We start from the raw sequence: 19,300 nt of genomic DNA, 5'->3' as shown, positions 1-19,300 counted from the left end.
GAGAACCGCCTCAAGGCTGGGAACTCGGCCCTATTTGTCCATATAATCCCTGGCCTGAAATAGGAAATGTGTTCCTACTTCTGCAGAACAAAAGCAGGAATAAAGCTGGAATCTCCCTCCTTCCTTTGCTTTAATCAACACATATATCATCTAAAAACCAGGCTGTGCAGTTCTTAAAAACCTATGACCTCTTTGGAGAAACAAGAAACTCTCTTCTTTTTCTTTAATGTTAGGGAGATTTCAAAACAAGGCAGATGTTGTTATTCAAGCAAAACAACGCAATGGCATTTTGGATATGCTCGTCCCATCCACCTGCACCGCGCTGACAGGGACTGCGATCCTTCCATCCGCTGTGACTCTACCGCCCTGCTTGGGCCCTGGGGGGCCAATGCCCTGCACGTTTGCTGAAAGTCTGTTGGTTTTTGGCACTTTGGCCGTTTGGTAGTTGGCTTTCAGCGAGGGGCACCACTGCCTCATCACAGGGCAAGACACCCTGGTGGCAGGAAGATCTAAAGATCTAATCCATCCACCAGCCAGGCCCTTCCCCTACTCTCCCAGACTCAAAGGATCTCTGCTGCAGTCACCTGGGAAAGGCACCTTCAGAACTTCGTTAAGCCTGAACTCCGCAGCTCTGTGGGCTGGAAGTTACTTTTTTTTTTTTTAAGATTTTATTTATTTATTTGACAGACAGAGTTCACAAGCAGGCAGAGAGGCAGGCAGAGAGAGAGGAGGAAGCAGTCTCCCTGCTGAGCAGAGAGCCCGATGCAGGGCTCGATCCCAGGACCCTTAGATCATGACCTGAGCCGAAGGCAGAGGCTTTAACCCACTGAGCCAACCAGGTGCCCCTGGAAGTTACTTTTCATGTCAACCTTGATTCCTTCATCTCATGCTTTAAGCCGTTTCCTTCCTGCTGTGCCTGAGAAGATGGAAGAAAAGTAGCATCTATTTGTGCTAAAGATGTTATGGCTTCTGAGAATGTACACTGTGGAGTGAAGTTGCTTTGACAGTCGGCCATGTGGCAGGTAGGTGTGTGTGTGTGTGTGTGTGTGTGTGTGTGTGTGTGTGTGTTTGGGGTGGGGTTCAGGTGGCGGCTCAGTCTACCTGAGGGGTTGTTTTACTTGTCCAGATATGAGGGAGATTTTAGAAGGCAGGGGGAGGGGTGAGCTCTGATACCAAAGTGAATGAAGAGAGTGAAGATAGGGAGATTGGAAGTCAAAGTGTTGGACAACGTGCAGATCGTGGAAGAAGGAGGCGGGAGCCCGGGGCTGCGTATGGGGTTCCTAATGAGGGTAATAGGAGGGATGGGACTCGATCACCAGCCCCAGGATAGGCGACCGAGATTCTCATTTGCCGGAAGGCAGCTGAGGTTGCCGTGTCTGGAGCAGAAACCCAGGTTTGGGCATTTGAGGAAGGAGCTGGGGACAAGTGTGTATGAATGAATCCATAATGCCGCCTGGCAAGAGGGTATCTCCTTGGGGCTGGGAAGTGTTGTTTTAGGCTGGGTTGAAACGGACGAGTCACTCTCTTCCAGAGTGGATCTCTAACTGGTATTAGAAAATGGTTCTAGAAAATCCTTTATCTGGGGTCAAATATTTTGTGTCTCGTCCTCCTGCCGTCCCTCCATCCCTCACCTCCTGGCGTCTGAGGGGCCCTCGTCTCTGGGGAACCTTTTAGCCTCCCCCTTGCCTGACTTTCTCTGGGGCACTGCACTCAGAGTCGATTAACCTAACAGATGAGAGGAGTCAGAGCTGCTGGGTCTGGTCACCAGCTCCGCCTTATTAACTCCTTAGTCCTGCTGGGTCTGGACCTTTCTCTCCTGCAATGTGGACGACATGCTGTCTCACCTCCCCAAGCTGCCCTGTTAGCAATCACGATGAGTGAGGCCCTGCAGCTCTCCAGGATGCAAATTTGTGATTTTTATTTTTTGCCAAGCCTCTCACATCGGCTCCAGTTTCATAACCTCAGTCAACCCACCCTCTCCCCTCCCTTTCTGCACGTACAGAGTTCTCCTCTCTAGCCCAGATGCACACCTGCGGGAAGACTTGGCATGGACTCCTTTCCATCTGTCACCACTTCGAATAGCTTGAGTGTGCTGATGACAGATAAAGTAATTGCAGAGCATACGAATGACTTAATATTTGATGTGTTAAAATAATTTTTTAATGCCAAGCATTTGTATAATTTATAGCTGGAATCTACAGTTTTTTCCTCTTGCTCCCCACTTTCCACTTGGTGGCTCTCTACTGGAGCGGCAGGAACATCGGTTCCACAGCTCTTGTTTGCACTTAGTGTATTACAAGAGGAAGTGGAGAATCTTCCGCAGCCTTGATGATGCCTGTTGATTTCCCAATCTCTAGGCCTTTGCCCTGTTCTTAGCATGTTGAGGTGCTGAAAATTGCTCAGTGGACACATTGTTAAATAGAAGTTGGAGGTTCATTTCACAACTATTTACTGAAGACTTCTATGTGCCAAACACCATGCTAGGCAGTAGAACACAGCAACAAACAAGGCAGACAAGTCCTCTGCCCTCAAGGGCTTTCTAGTTTGCTGGGGAAGATAGATGGACGAGGCAGAGTAGCAATGCATGTTGGCGGCTTAAATGGAGAAAATTTAGGCTCTTGGTAACTCAGGGTTTCAAGAGCTCACCAATCTAAAAGTAAGGGAAGAGTTAACTGGAAGAGCCAGTGTAGAGTGTGGGCCAATTGGAGAGAAGGGGAGAGACAGCCTACATGCAGCTAGGACGCCAAGGCAGAGGATGGTTTGTTTGAGCAGCTGGAAGACACTCCTTACACTCATTACATCTAGAACTTGGGTCAGCATAGAGGGTGAGGCTGCCGTAGGGGACAGAGGACAGATCACAAGTGACCGTATGGACCATGTTAAGGAGGGGTGGATGGATTTTAAGCAGGAGGGTGACATAATAAGATTTTTCTGCTAGAAAAGCTCCTGTGCTGAGACCATCAGAGAAGGGTGGTCTGGGAATAAAGCCAGCCAAGGGAGTGGAGGTGGAGGTCTTCACCACCTCGACTCTGAAAGGTCATCCTGTCTCAGATTTAGGCTTCTGGGTTAGGAGACACAATGAAAGAAATTGACTTACTCTGTTAAAAAAATTTTTTTTTTTCAAACAGAATATTCACAGCTAGTCTCCTTTTTGCCCTCTCCTTATTTCTCTTCCTTGAATGCTCTACCACCTGTGCGTGTGTATGATCCTGCAACTGTAGAAGGACAGGTGGTAAGAGTATGGCCCCCTCAGGGGTAGGCATCTCTCTGGTGCCCTGCTTCCTTTCCCTGGCTGAAGGCCCCTCAAACCCGCCAAAATGTGCTGGAACTGGCAGCACGGGCTGGCCAGAGCTGAGAGCTATGGCAGAATGTCTTCCCAAATCCATGACTGGTCACATCACATTTGAGTTTGACCTTGGCTATGGGGGCAGGGTGGGGGGAGAGTTAGAGCATCAAAATCAAGCAGATGCTGCTACAACTCAGGACTCTCATTTTTCCCCAAAAGCTGGTTGTTAAACCTTGAGCAACACATGGCTGCCTGGGACTCACTCACGGAGACGCAGGCTAGCAGCTGGAAGCCCTGATGGAGAGGGGTGTCTGTTGTTGCTGCGCGCAGTGCGTGGTGGCCGAGTCCTTGGTAACTAAGACAGGTCATGTCTCTGCATCTCAGCGAGGCTGGTTTTGAACTTATCCTTGAGTTTGTATCAGTTGCTCTTTTCCTAAGCCCCTCCGCTATCTGGGGTGAAGCTGATTCTAAAGACAGCCTGACAAGGGCATTGGGAGGAGGGTAGCAGGGGTCTGCTCGGACAGCCTCCCTTGTGTCCACCTCCCCAGCTGTGGGCTGGCAGCTCGTACTTGCACTTGTGTAAATCCTCATGTGTGGCCATTCTTCAGCCTGGGGCTGACTTTCTTACCCTTCCTCTGATTCTTTCCTCCAGTGCCCACTTGAGATGAGTATTTATGTGAATAGGGAGACAGGGAAAGTATGACAAATTAGTTTTGCTCATTACTTAGCACTTGGAAGATGGCTAATAGATGACATCATCAGCTTGGTGTGATGTGAGCAGTTCTGCCTGTGGGATGAGAAGACCTGGGCTCCAGTCCATGCCTTCCCTCTGACCAGCCATGTGACCTCAACAAGTTCCCTAATGTCTTTGAAGTTCAATTTCCTTATTTGTCAATGGGGATGATGATCATACCTGCCACGGAATATTATTCTGAGGATAGGAATAAAGTATATCATCAGTATATGTTAATTCCTCTTCCTCTTTAGAGGGCTTCTACCATTAGAGTGGCTTTTTAATGTATGCAATTCACATGTTTTCTCTGAAGAGAAAATGGAATGTCAGCCTTGAGGACGCACAGTCCCAAATTCGCCCACACTGGCCCAGGACAATGCTAAAGTCACTCTCCCTGCACCTGCCTTGGCTACAGTCCAAGGACTGTTGGTCACTCAATGCAAGAGCCAGTCTTGGCCTCTAGAAAGATACCGAGGGAAGGGGACCACACAGGATTGGATGGAGCTTTTCAAAAGGTCCCCAGAGATTACGTTTTCATGGTAGGACTATGGGAACCTTCTTGTTGCTCAAATTTTCACTTCTTACTTGTGCAGCAGGAGGTTGTCCTTTACTAGCTGCTGGTGGGGGGCAGGGAGGAAGAGGTGGATTTGGCCTTAAGGCCTGTCGTCATCTCGGTGGCAGGGGGAAAGCTGACCCTCGCTCAGGTTGAGTATTGTCCCCTTGTCTCAAATACCACCTACCTGTCTTCCCAAGGTCAAGTGTATCATTTCCTACAGGGTCTCAAGAGCATCGCAGAGCAACACATCCTCTGAGGATTAGGACAGGTGAAGGGATTTAGCCCAGTCATCAGCTTTTGCCTCCTAATGAGGAGTGAGGGAGGAAGGGCTGGGATAAGACCTTATCACTCAGGGCTTTGCGATGTGTCCCGTGACAAAACTCACGGCTCTCATTGTCGTCATCTTTCTAATCCCTCATCATGTTTCTCCATAGCCCCTGCCTGAAACTTTATCTCCCATTTGGGATCCTCATTCCAAGTGATTATGTATCTCCTTGAGGCTTCCAGAACCCACTGCCTCCACCATCGGCTGGGTGACAGCAGAGTCTGCTTTGTCTCCGGCTCTGCATGGTTCCAAAGGGGAGCGTGCTTGGGCAGAAGGACAGCGAGCCCTCCAACCTCTGCTTGGGAAGCTGTATGAGAGACATGTGCTTTTACTCGAGTCCTCCCAGAGCCAAACTCTGCATGAGAAATGTAGAATCCGCTCGGGGCTGATGAAACGGAAGGTTGGAGTTAGTGGTGGTGGAGCTAGAGGGATTACAGAAGCAAAAGCATGGAGAGTTCAGTGTTAGTGCAGACCTCAGAGCCTGTAGGCAAGAAATCCACAGGAGAAACACCAAGTGCCAACCGACAGGTGAAAATACACCAACCTCGCTAGTCATCAAAGAGTGCAAAGTAAAATGGAATAACAAGACTTCTTAGAAACTAACCTATGGGAAAACAGAAGTACAAAAGGACGGATGCACAAAGATATTTATTGCAATACTGTTTGTAGCAGTGAATAAATAGAAACAACTTAATTGTACATGGGCAGGGGAATGATTAAATAGATCATGGGACGTCTCTGCAATGAATACTGTAGCAGCTACTAAAGCAAAAAGTCCTGAACAGGAAATGTCCTTGCTACATTCAAGGAAGACAGGTGCAGAACAATTTGTATAGTATGTTTCTGTTTGTGTAAAAGAATTCTTCCCATGCGGACTGCTGTGTGTGTGTGTGTGTGTGTAAAGAGTGGAGGAACATACTGAACTATTAAGAGTAAGTATTTCTGGGGATTGAGATTAAGGAGGAAGAGTGTGGAGGAAACAATTAATTGTTTTTATTGAGATATAATTGACATATCACATTATATTAGTTTTAGGGCTACAGCACAATTTTTTGACCTTTTTCTTATGATTTGGTATTTGTGTACATTGTGAAATGATCATCGCAATAAATCTAGTTAACGTGGATCACCATACAGAGTTACAGAGCTTTTTGTCTTGCGTTGAGAACTTTAAAGATCTGTTTCCTTAGCAACTCGCCAATATTCAATACAGTATTATTAACTATAGTTATCCTGCTGTACGTTGTATTCCCATGACCTTTTATCTTATAACTAGCATTTTGTACCTTTTGACCCCTTCACGCCTTTTGGAGCTATGCATTTTAACTTTGTGCACATTTTGTTGTTTGGATTTTTGTAATAAAGCTAAAAAAATGGTATTTATAGAACAGACTATGTAACACCATGTTTATACCATTCTCAGGGCTAGGAAACCCAAACCTTTTGCAACTTGGAGCATGGTCTGGCAGGGAGTTAGGTGTAGTGGTGGTGTTACCCAAGGCCTCAGAGAGTGGGCAGGTAGCCTCTGGAAGCTTGTCAAGATGCCACAGAGCCTTGTCAAGATGACAAGGATGACACTCGAAGGAACGGAATGGGAGAGAGGAGTCTGGAAAGGGCACAACTGAAGACATCAGGATTCCCTGGAAGGGCCTGCAAGCTAGTAAGGCCCGGGGGAAAACAGAGCCAGTCATCAGAAGTACAAGCAGGAACCCGTCCCCGGCTGGCATCAACGGATTCCGCTAACGAGGGTAGCTCCGTGTTTACTCCCAGTGCGTTCAGATGGATCCCAGGGGCGGCTGGGTCCTGGCGACTGGGTGAGAGTCGGATGGTTCCAGCTGTAGAGAAGCAGGGCTGGAAGTCTCTGAATGAGGCACAGCCGCCACAGTTGTGTCCTGGCTGGCAATGGATGTCCCCACCTCCCGCTCGGAAGCCTATTGGGGCCCTAGCCCAGCTGGGTCCTTCCTGAAGTGTGTGTGCATGCTGGCTGAGGGGCAGGGCTGGCCGCTGGAGCCTTGCCCACGACCCCAAGAGACTGCAGGAGACAGACGTCGTGTCCTGTGGCTGCCCACGCCCCAGGAAATGTGGCCTCTGGCGGCGGGGGGGGGGCTGCCCAATCATGCTGCCTCTTCACTGCCCTCTGATCATTGTCTTCAAACGCAGCGGAAAGTCAATAAAATAAGCTGCTGTTTCTCCCTTTGGCACCCTGACAGCCTTCGCACCATGGGAACCCTGCTCCAGAAGTCTCCTTCAGGAACAGGCCTCCTACCAGGTGCTCAGCCTAGACCAGCCCCTGCTGTCAGTGGTCCTGGCACCCAGAGGGTCCTGCTCTGCAAGTTCTGGAGGCTCGCTGGGATGGAAGGGAGGGGTCAGAGCTGCGGGGACAGCAGCTTCTCTGTGGATGAGTCCCCTCCGAGCCTCACCATTCTTCTTCTTGCCTCCAAGGGGCCCCAGAAGATGCACGGAGAGAGCACTGGAAAAGGAGTCAGAAGGCAGACTCTGAGTCCTGGCTTGACCTTTGTTAGCTGTGTGGCCCCGGGCAGGTCATCAACCTCTCTTGAGCCTCAGGTGACGCACCTGTAAAATTCAAGTTAGAAGCCCATCTGCAGCCCAGGGTTGCTGAGGATGGAGTGTTTGGGAGTTGCGAGGCTCTGGAGTCCCACTCAGCCCACTCGAGTCTGTTCATAGCTTGCTCGCCCCTCATACACAACATAGCATAGTTGTTATGTCAACTTTCTGTTTCCCCGCACTGGAGAGAACACTGAGAGAAGGCTTTTGCCATAATCTCTGTGCTTAGAACAGCGTTTGGCATAGAGGAGATGCTCAGAATGCTCTGCCGAGTGAATGAATGGGTATCTCTTCGAGCCCTCAGAACAGCCCAGTGAGAGGAGAACTGGGAACCCAAGACATAGGGAAGGAAACCATTTTCATGAAGTCGCACAGGAGCATGCGGTGGGGCTACTGTTCTGAGGAGGCGGCTGAACCCTAGAATCTGGACGACCTAGTTCTCTAAATGAAACGAAGCCCATGAAACCGTTGCCTACACCTTAAAATGCTGTATAAATGCAAGATCAGGTTAACTGGGCCTTTCATTCACTTGGTGATCTCAAAATACCCTTCACTTTGGAACAGTGAGGCAGCCTCCACCCTCAGCCCTGCCCCCTCTTTTCCCCCTCCCCCCCTTACCCCCCCTTTAAGGAAGCATGGCCAACTGTTGACTTTTTGCTGGTATTTATTTTGTATTATCTGTAGCCCATCTTTAATCCAAGACTGATTTGCCCAGACCACCCTGCATATTTCTCTGCCACCTCCCACCACCGTCAGCTGGCGCGGAGTGTGCGCAGGAGGTCACGACTACATTTTTATTGCCAGCCTGAGCCAAGCTTGGTCAGAGAGTGAAAGTCCCATAAGAGGTATGTTGCATTCCAAAGCCAAACCAATTTCAGAGGTGTATTTTGCTCAGATATAGTCCCACTTATTTCATTATCCTTGTTACCTGAGAATTAATTCTCAATCTTTAAGAAGGTTCTACATGAAATATGTACTTATGATAGTCTGTTCCTCTTCCATCACTAACTTCCATCCTTGTTGGAGCCTAGATTGTATCTCCAGAGCCCAACTTGGACTTGACCCTACAACTTCTTCCTCTCGTGCTTGCCCGGATTACTGGCCCCTGTCTGCTTCCTGCTTCCTTCCTGGGTCACATACCCCAGAGTCCTCCTCGTTGTCAAAGCGTGGGTGTCCTGGTTGGGAATCGGTGGGGCTGACAGAGGAGAGAGTGAGGGGGTTCATTGGGGGTGGTGGAGAAGCAAGTAAAGGAAGGAGAACAGCCAGAGAGAATGTCTCCCTCCTAAGCTGAGTTCTCTGTTAAACCACTTGCTTCCTTCTGTTGTTTCTTTTGAAGATTGTTGCTGTTTCCTTGGTGGTCATAGAAGAAGGCTTTCCATGGGGGAGTAGTGTGGAAGTAGGGTTCCCTGTCTTCCTGGCAGGGAGCAGGTGGGCGTGAAGCTTCTTCCTGGGAGCAGGTGTCCATCCTGGTGTGTCCTGAGGGGATCCTTGGGATCTGAATCCCAGAGCAGGTGACTGTAGGAAAAACACAGGCTTTGGAGTCAGCCTGGCATTGAATTCAGGCCCTACCTTTTCCCAGGTGTGCAATATTGGTGGTCATGGACTGTTTCCGAGCGTCAGTTTCCCCATCTGTAAAATCGCATGAAATGGTCCGTAAAATGCCCAAGAAAGAGTGCATCTGCATTATTACAGTTATAACTGTACCCACAGGGAAAAAGTTTGCTTACCAGCATTTCCCTTAAAAAGAGAAGGTTGGTTTGTTGGGGGAGATACTTTGCTTTGGAATAGAAGCTGAAATTTAGGGGTGTTTGGGCGCACGTGGAATGTGCTGCACAAGCATGGGGAGGGCTTGTGCCTCATGCTGGGGGGCTGCTGGAGGCAGTGCATGAGGGAAACCCACTCCATAGCCACCTTCTCCACGGTAAGTTTCTCTGAATCCACAAGGTGCTTGTAGGGAAGGGCATTTTTCATGGCAGCTGGGGATTGGACTCACATCTGGGTTGATGTGGGGCAGAACAAGCACCATTAAGGGACCTGGAGACAGGAGATTCTTGAAAAAGGGGCACAAGAATTCACAGACACCGTGAAAGGATTGTGGAATCTTTTAACCGAAGGAACTGGAGTTCAGATCAGGTTCAATAGATCGTTTACAGGCTGGGAGTTACAGTGCACATCTTGTAACTTACTAAGCCCATCATCATCATTGTCCTTATTTAGGAGAGAGAGAGAAACAGGTTTAAATTAAGTACTTTGCTCAGTCAAGGTCGCATAGCACCAATAGTGACAAAACCGGTCTTAAATTCCCTGTTGTTTGCTTCCAAATGTGGCTGTATCCTCCGAGCCAGACCACCTGTCCATCATGAAAGGCTTGCAGTCTCAGGTAACAGAAGAGGAAATTAATCTCAGGGCATTGCACAATCCGCCCAAGGTCAGACCTGGGCTCAGTGCAGGGCGCCTGGAAGGGCCACAGGGTGCCAACTTGGAGAAGGACATTGGCTGGGAACCACAGGGCTGTGGGGGGCCATTTTCCTTTTAGACAAATTACTTCACTTCTCCGGGATGATTGCTTCTCCTAATCCTGTCTGTTAATTGCCCTCCAGTTTCGCTCTCTGCACGTGGACTAGGAGGACTATGGCCCTGGAGTCTTGCCTCCACACTCCTGCTTCGGCTTCCTGGCTGCACCTGTTTCATGCTTGCGGGGCCTAGGTCACACTTCAAAGCATAATCTTATCCATCAAGGCTAAATTTGGCTTTAATCAAATAATTGCCAAACACTAAATCACCAAAAGATCATTACCAACTCCAATTATTGATGACTAAGAAGGAATGCTCTAGGGAGAGAGGAATCAGTTACATAATTGAACCCTCATGGAGGATTTAAGAAATAATCCTGTGTGCATACAATTGTCTTCTTATATCAGAAAGCTTAACACCTCTATCAGATGTCCTCCTTGAAGCTGTGGAAACCTCATCGGCTATGGAGATAAAGACAATCATCCCAGAATGGCTATAGGGGAGCTGAGAGGAGTGGGGTCAGAGTAAGAGGCTGGGCAAGGGGATGGGGACCTTCTCCTGCCTTCTAGATCAGCATGTATCTAAATTACACTGCCAAATGGTTATCAACTAAATTCTCCGACTCGGGCAGGACGAATGAGGAAAGGTGAGGGAGAAAAGAGAAGGAGGAGGTTCCCCCCAATGGCTCTCTCTCTTTTTTTTTTTTTTTAAAGATTTTATTTATATATTTGACAGACAGAGATCCCAAGTAGGCAGAGAGGCAGGCAGAGAGAGAGGAGGAAGCAGGCTCCCCGCCGAGCAGAGAGCCAGATGCGGGGCTCGATCCCAGGACCCTGGGATCATGACCTGAGCCAAAGACAGAGGCTTTAACCCACTGAGCCACCCAGGTGCCCCCAATGGCTCTCTTTTAAAGGAAGGTGAACAACAGAGAGAGAAGGTATAGGGTGGCAAAGTCTTGGTGACATAAACATTTTTAGAGGACCGGGGCACAATTTTATAAAGCTTGGAAAACTTGAAGTAGCACCCAGCATTAATAGGAATGACTTAGTGATTGCCCAATGCCCACTTGCTACCTTTAGCAGCTTTGGCATTAGGAAAGAAGTTAGCCTTGCTAAGCCTGCATTCTGATCACACAAAGAAGCTGCTTATGTGATTTCCCCCACTCTGAGCACCAGGACGTCAATCCTTTATGATCACGTAGTGGCCATCCAGACTAAGAAGATGACAGAAAGATTTGTCAAGAATGACTAAGCCCACTCTCGGACTAGGCTTCAGTACAGGCACTGGTTTTCTGGAACCAGCGCTGCCCTCCGCCCCCCACCACCCTACACCTCGCCTGATACTGTTCTTGGTGATGTCGCTTTGGTTGCTTACATTGGCCACAGTGGGAGCATTTCTACCGTGAAAATTGTCAAACATACAGGGTTTTCCCTTTGCTGGAGAGCTGGTTTAAAAATTTACTAGCAAGACAATGAGAATGGCTAAAATTAAAAAAAAAAAATCTACTAGCAATACACCTGTCTAGTACAGGAATGTCTAAAAAAAAAAAAAAAAAAACACCGGAAAGACCAAATGAAGGTGTGGAGCAAAAGGAACTCTCATTCACCCTGGTGGTAATACAAAATGGCCCAGCCAGTTTGGAAGACAACTTGGCAGTTTCTTGCAAAGCTCATGAAAGTCTTGTTCTCTGACTCCCCCTCCATGGGGGGCTGCTAGTTATTTAATAACCCAAATGAATTGAAAACTTAGGTCTATGAGAAGACCTGCACACAAATGTTTATGACAGCTTTATTCATAATTGCTGAAACTCAGAATTGACCAAGATGACTTTCAGTAGGGGAACAGGTAAACAAACCATGGAAAACAGGTTGGAATCCATCCAACGGCACTTTATTCAGTGATACAAAGAGATGAGCTATCAGGCCAGGAAAAGGCAGTGAGGAATACTGCTTTCCTCATATGGGGAATCCAGGGATGTAAAAACTTTCATTGAAAGTTTTTGAAACTTTCATTCAAACAATTCATTGAATATAATTTGAAATATTCATTGAACTATAATTTGCATATAATCATCTATATTTAAAATGTACATTTTGCTGAAATTTGACATATGCATATATCCATCACCTCACAAGTTTCCTTGTGCCCCTTTAAAATTTCTCTTTCCCACCCCTGTTGATCACTCTTATGCAACCACTGATTTGCTTTCTGCCACATAGATTAAATAGATTAAATGTGTGTGTTGTGTGGTATATGGTGTGTGTGTGTGTGTGTGTGTGTGTGTGTGTCTGTCTGTCTGTCTCCTCACCAATGAGGGGTGCTGAGAACAGGGATAGCCCAATAGCAGTAAGCAAACTTAGAGCTCAGATCTTACTTTCTAAATTCCATTCTCCACTGAAATGAGCCAGGTTTCCTGGGGAAATGACAGATTGCATGAGTGTGGGAGAAAGGACATAATGATCCTGGAATAGTGTGCTGTGCTAGAAAGTAAGGAAGTGCTCGGAGAGAGATGGAGACAGAGAGGACATAAAAGCCAGCCCGCAGGAGCTCCCCATGACTAAAATGGGCATAATGTGAACATGAAAATGAATGATTTTAGTAATCGATTATAACTCACTGAATAAAGTAGAATCCATGAGTCTGTAGTGTGTAAATATTTAAGTGAATAAATCAATGAAAGGAAGAGAAAGCTTTTCTTTACAGTGGGCTGCCAACTAATACACTTAGAAGGAATGATGACATTAGAATATCGCCATTCGGCAACCATCATAGCGGCTAATTCAGCCAAGAAACATCAATGAATGTTAGAAGTGGTGGGTGAAGCTTTGATAAGGATGAAGGATTTCTGTAGCCTCAAATAGTCTCATACCTACAAAGGAAAAAGGAGCAACTTTACAGTGGAGAAACCTGGCAGACGCTGCCTCACCAAGGATTCAGAGTGAGTGTCAGCTCTAATAAGGCGCACTGTAGTCACGAACCTTCTAGGAAAAGGCAAGAAGGACTCCACATCACTTCTGTGTCACTTGTGTCAAAAATGCATCACCTCAATCTCAATATGAGAAAACATCAGACAAATCCAAATGGAGGGGCATTCTACCAAATGAAGTCATACAATCTTCAGAGGTGCCTCGGCCGTGAAGGTCAAGGGCAGCTGAGGAAATGTTCCAGGTTAAAGAGGAATCAAACGACGTGACAGCTAAAGCAATGTGCTAGCCTGGCCATTATTGGGACAACTGGCAAAACTCGAATGGGTGTGGGGATTTGATGATAGTAATGTAAACTAATTAATTTCCTGATTTTTACTCACATTGTTATTATGTAGGAAAGTGTCCTTGTTTGTGGGAAATACATACCAAAATGTTAGTACTATTTTTGGAACAGAACTGACCATTCTTTGACTCACTTGACCCTGGTTCTAGCATTGTATGATCTCCAGCCCTCCTTTTAAAATTTTCTAAAAATTTTATTTAAATTAGATTAATTAAGATACGGGGTATTACTTTCCGAGGTAGAGTTCAGCGATTCATCAGTTGTGTATCACACCCACTGCCCATGACATCACGTGCCCTCCCTCATGCCCGCCCCCCAGTTACCCCATTCCCTCACTCCTCTCCCTTCCAGCAACCTTCAGTTTGTTTCCTGTAGTTAAGAGTCTCTTATGGTTTGTCTTCCTTTCTAATTTCATCTTTTTTTATTTTTCCCTCCCTTCCCCTATGATCCTCTGTTTTGTTTCTTAAGGGCCTGTTCCTTCCCTTCCGATGAAGGTTTCTCTGAGGGTCCCCCACAGGGAACAAGCCCGGGTTCTCTTGGTATCGAAGCCAAGGACTATCTGAAGAACAATACGAGGGTGGGAAGTAGAGCAACTGAACTTTGTTCTATGCCTGGGACTTCCCCGACTCTTGCTGGAGTGTTGAAACCAGGAAACTTACTAACACTATCTCTATTATATCAGCATGGCATTAATATTAATGTGTGGAGGCTGGATTGAGTTAATTTTGGGAATTCCCCATTGCTATAGACATGATCCCCAGAAGGATTTGGCCATAGGTTAGAAGGTAATTAAAGCTATAATCCTCACAGGCACAATACTCAGCAATCAGATTGTTGCTTCTTAAAGCTGTCCAAAATCTAGCTATATCAGTTTCGTATTTATACATTTCTTCAGGACATTTTATAGAAATTAACCTATCATCAAATACAAAAAGCCTGTGTTGGAACCTGGTGATCTTCGTGTGGGTGAGGCAGTAGAGCGACGACTCTTTGTGCTCTTACAGTCACTTGGCTTTGTTCCCTGTACTCAGGCTACCCTGTACCCACATAGCCCTCTCAGAACCTACTGATGATCCTCCCTGTTAGTGACTGGGTAGTGGCCTCATTCTTGAGATTCCACCCCTTGCCTTGATTTTCCCATTAGTTAACTTCAGGGCCCTTCAACTGGCCTCTAAACTGGGTAGACCAGTTATCTCCTAAATCATCTGCAGAAAAATACTATCGCCCATCCTCTGCACCTGCCTCTCCCTCCAGCCCCACCTACTCTTCCTTCAGTCACATTCCTTACCTCTCCTCTATGAATAGTAATGAAATGCTGGGTCCTAAAAAATGGTTTAGGTTCCAGCATGCTCCACTGATCTCTGTTCAGCCCAGTCAGGCTGACTGTGGCAAAACCCAGTCCTTTCGGAGACTCAGTAACTATATAGATTCTGTAAGTGAGCTGTTGTCCTTGACAGGGCTGGAGCCAGAACTCCCCGACTAGTGTTCTTTATGTTACATTGCACCGTCCTCTCCCAGTTGAATGACCCTTTCCTGGGGGTGCCCATGACCTATACAGAGATAACGCTGTTTTCATCCCCAACTTTAGGGAGCTTGCTCTAGTCAAGGCTTTGTGAAATATGAGAAATGCAATCGCCAACTCAGCAAATCTCTTTTCAAGGGCCCCTCTAAATACGCAAGCAGGGATGAGAGACAGTCAGGAGGAGAGCCTAGTGTCTCAGGGTTGGGGAGAGCCCTTTACAACGTGAGAGAATGCAGAGCCAAGAGGAATGAATTGGGGGATTATGCATCTCTCTGGCTATAAACCGCCTCCTCAGCCCCATCTTCCCATAAAAAGTGATTTGGGATAGATGCTGGAAAACAGCCTGTGTGGACTCGGGGAAAGAAACTTTTTATGACATAATGATTTTGGACACGATCCCATTACACTTGTGCCCTGTGGCTGTTTTTTCCATGAAGGCATTTCACAATGCAAGATCTCCTATTTGGGAGAAAGAGAGAAGCCAGATCATGGGGACCTGAGTGGGGGATAGATGAGACATGACTTCGTTTTCTTTCAGCACTTATGTGTAGTAAGGTGCTCCCTTAATGTGGAGTTTCCTTGAGTAAACACTAGGAGGTCCTTGGCTTGGCTCTGCTCTCTTTAGCAGTCCTGAGCTCTGAACGAGTTGGTTCTGGATGGAATACAAGGAAAATATCTTATGGAAAATAGAACCTTAATAGGCTGGTTAAACAATAGCACGGGAGTAGTTATTGCATCAACCACCATCAAAGGAATGGAAAACCCAAATTCACCAAGCAAGACTTTCTTCTTACTGAAGTCTGGTTGGCTCTGTGATTGGGGGCAAGAGGAAAATCTGTAAGACATGACCAAGGTGTTTCCCCTAGAATGTGACCTAAGGTGGATGGGACTCAAGTGTTCTGGGTTGGGGACCCCAGATGAGAGTCATAGAGTCCTCTTCATGGTTGACTCAGATAGATGGGGTAGTAAGCAGACACCACCGTGGAGAGAGACCATCCTCGACTCAGAGTGTCCGGTGGAAAGGAGAGGTGGTCAGCCTGCAAGGGCAAGAGGCAGAACACGGGGAAGGATTATGGGTCCCTAGAATCATACAATAACACATTATCCTTCACTGATGCTTAATAGTTGACAGAGCGTTTCATGCATTGTTGCATCTACAGAAATCCTATGAGGTACACAGGACAGACACTCTATCTGCAATTTGTGGCCAAGGAGTGAAAGATTCACAGAAGTTAAGATGTTTGTCCAAAGCCACACAGCAAACATGGCAGAGCCGGTCTGGAACTCAGATCTCTTGATGCCATGTTGAGTGGGCTTGCCAAATGCAGGTAGAATATTCTGGCACTTGAGGGATGTTAATAGGCTTACCTGTCTAATAACCTTTGTCTCCACTGCCGTGCCTTGGAGCTCAGTATTCCCACCATGGACTTATTCTTTTAGGCTAAGGCATTGTCTCCAGCAAAGCCCCTTCTAGAGGCAAAATGTAGGTATAAGAGATTATGAATTCTGTAAGACTTTGGGTCATGATAATGCCTTTAAAAAGATGTCTCCATGACATTTATGCTGTGTTGTGGTGACCGGATCTCTCAGAGGTACAAATCTGCATTTAGCCCTTAGCTTCTTGATTCCTCATGTGTTTTTCTCACAGAGCTGGAGAGAAAAATTCTGTGTGGGGGTGCCTGTGTGTTGCCCGCAGCTGAGCGTTGGACCCTTGATTTTGGCTCAGGTTGTGATCTCCGGTCTGGAGATCAAGCCCCACGTCCGACTCTGAGCTCAGCAGGGAGTCCGCTTGGGATTCTCTCTCTCTCTCCATCTGCCCCTCCCCGCTTGCACTCACACATGCTCTCAATCTCTAAATAAATAAATAAAATCTTTTTTTAAAAAAAAGGAAAAAGAAAAATCTTGTGTTGTGCCCTGTTCCTGGGCCATCTTGGGCTATTTGTTATTTCGTGGACAGACTTTTGCATTCTCAATTTCATACCTTGATTCAAGCAATCGTTTGCCTTCCTTGCCATAGTCTTTCTCTTTGAGTATAATGAGTGCTCTGTGAGCCATAAAAGGCCATCTCAAAATACCATCTTTGGATATTCTGAAACTCTTAATGTTGTTCCTGACAGTGACTGTGGATGGAAGTTTGGGTGGGGCTTATTGGAAAGTTTCTATTTACTTTGGAGCAATCTCTGAGGCCTTGGTAGCCTTGGGATGTTGGTGACTTTCTCGGAGATGGGCCAATACTTTATGTGACAGACACAGTTGAGTTGTGCTAATGGTGTAGAATGATTGTATCAGGAGAGTTTCTGAATTTATCACTCCACTTTTTCTACATCAGAAACACATGATTCTGTGCTACAGTCTGGAGCCATCTTGCCTTTCGGATAGTGCCCAACTCATAGTGAGAAGCGGTGGTACCTGAAAAAGGAATTTAGACAGGATATCGTCTTTGATGCTTACAAGGGAGATGCCATAATTATGTCAAATTGTAATTATCTTCCTCCCCCTCCTCTTCCCACTCTTTTAAAAAAGGATTTATTTATTTGCGAGAAAGCGTGTGCACATGTGAGCAGGGTGCGGGAAAGGAACAGAAGGAGAGGGCGAGGGAGTCTTAAACAGACTCTGCACTGGGTGCAGAGCCTGATGTGGGGCTCCCTCTCACAACCCTTAGATTAGGACCTGAGCCAAACCAAGAGTCCCACGCTCAACCCACTGTGCCCCCTAGGGATCCCTTCCTTGTCTCTTAACTGAGAATGAAGGCTTTTTATTCAATTCAGCACGACAAATAAGGAAGTGTCTTCACTATTTTCTAAGCTAGCGAGTCCCAATCCTAGCCCCCACCCACGGGTTGGCTGGACAACAATTAACTGGGAGATTGTTATGAACCCAACTTCCCAAGCCCCACCCGGAGATTCTGATTTGGTTGTTCTGGGAAGGCACCCAGGACCCTGAATTTTTAATAAGCTCCTCCCACCCCTCCACGTGACGCTCATGCTCGCGCAGGCTCGGAACTACAGGTCTAAGACTAGGGCTTTAAGCGCCTCCCACTAGTCCCCTAGGGCTAGCACACAGCCCCACCCCAGAGGAGGTGCTAGCTGCTCTTCTGACGATGGCCCTGAAGCTTGGAGGAAATGCTGCTCTTGCTGCCCTGTGTGGTGGCCATCCTCACTGGTGAGCAGGAAGGGCTGGTGGGGCCCCCGGCCACGTATCTTTTGGGATACACAGATCATTTCCCCTGCACCTAGACTTCCAGTACCTCAAAACAAACAAGATTTCCTCCGAAGAAGCAGAATCATCCCACTTCACTTAAGGGATCGGTGGATCCCTTGAGCCACTTGAAATCCGTGACTTCACACGGTGCCTCCAGCTCCACCCCCAAGCTGCAGAGTTCATCCCCATGTTTGTCCATCGCCTGGTTTTGAACTTCTTTACTGTTAGAGAAAGACTTGGAGCCCACGACCTTTAATATATTTACTTATTTGATCAACAGTCTGCATTAACAAATCTCTTGTTAGCACCACCACCCTCCTCCACGCACGGTGCCTTCTTGACCCCAGGCAGGCTCCGGTGTCCTCTGCTGGTTTGTCCCACGGTGTAAATCTCTCCTCTTTCTGCCTGGGCGCCAACACTCCATGCTGGTCCGCGGTTGCATGGACATTCTCCTCAGCTGCTCCGTGGGGCAGTCCCCCTGGAGACGCCCCTCTTTACCTGTCTTGGGCTCTACCACTGCTGCGTCAGGTAACCCCTACAGGGATGCCTTCTTTACCTTGCTTGGGCTCTGACTGTTCCATTTTGGCCATCACACCCGCATTCTCTGGCACTGGAAGCCTATCTTGTTCAGCTCCACTAACAGATTTAAGATTGACTTTTCCAGAAAAAGAGGGAAGGGCGAGGAGGAAGAGAGTGACCAGAACCTTTTGATGGCAGAGATCCAATGACTCCTGTGACTGACAGGGTATTTTCCACAGAGCTTTCTTCCTAGAGAGAGTCAGCCTTTGAGAAGCTGGTGTATAGAGGCAGCCAGGTGAAGTGAAGAGCACCAGGCTCTGGAATCACCTAGAATCTGGCCTTGATTCTTTGAGTGGCGACCTTTAATGCCTCAGTGATCTTGTCTCTGTGAGGAGAATGACTGTACTGACCCCACAGAGCTGTATGAGGATGAAGTACGTCAATCCGTCTACAGTGCTTAGCAGAGATGACTGCACAAGGTAAGCACGCAAGAAAAATGCTCTTCTATCAAGCAGTATGGAGCCCCTTTCCTTCCCTGTGGAACAAGTTGTTGGCGGCCCTCAAGGGATCCTCCCAGCTCAGTATTATAGTATTCTAGCCTCAGTTTACCTGAAGAAACCAGAGGGAGGGGTGGAGAGTCAGCACGTTGGAATTCAGGCCGCTTCCGGGGTAGGCAAAGGGTGGGGTCTCTGAAGAGAGTTCTAGGTCAGAGAACTGGAGCCAGAGGACCACACAGACAATGATGATCATGAGTTCTCAGAGTCACTTAGCACGCTACGGTTTGCAAACATTGTCTCCGTGTGTCCTCT

The sequence above is a fragment of the Mustela erminea genome, chromosome 9 (assembly GCF_009829155.1).
Source record: "Mustela erminea isolate mMusErm1 chromosome 9, mMusErm1.Pri, whole genome shotgun sequence".
Classification (NCBI taxonomy): domain Eukaryota; kingdom Metazoa; phylum Chordata; class Mammalia; order Carnivora; family Mustelidae; genus Mustela; species Mustela erminea.
Note: the sequence above shows the minus strand (reverse complement) of the source record.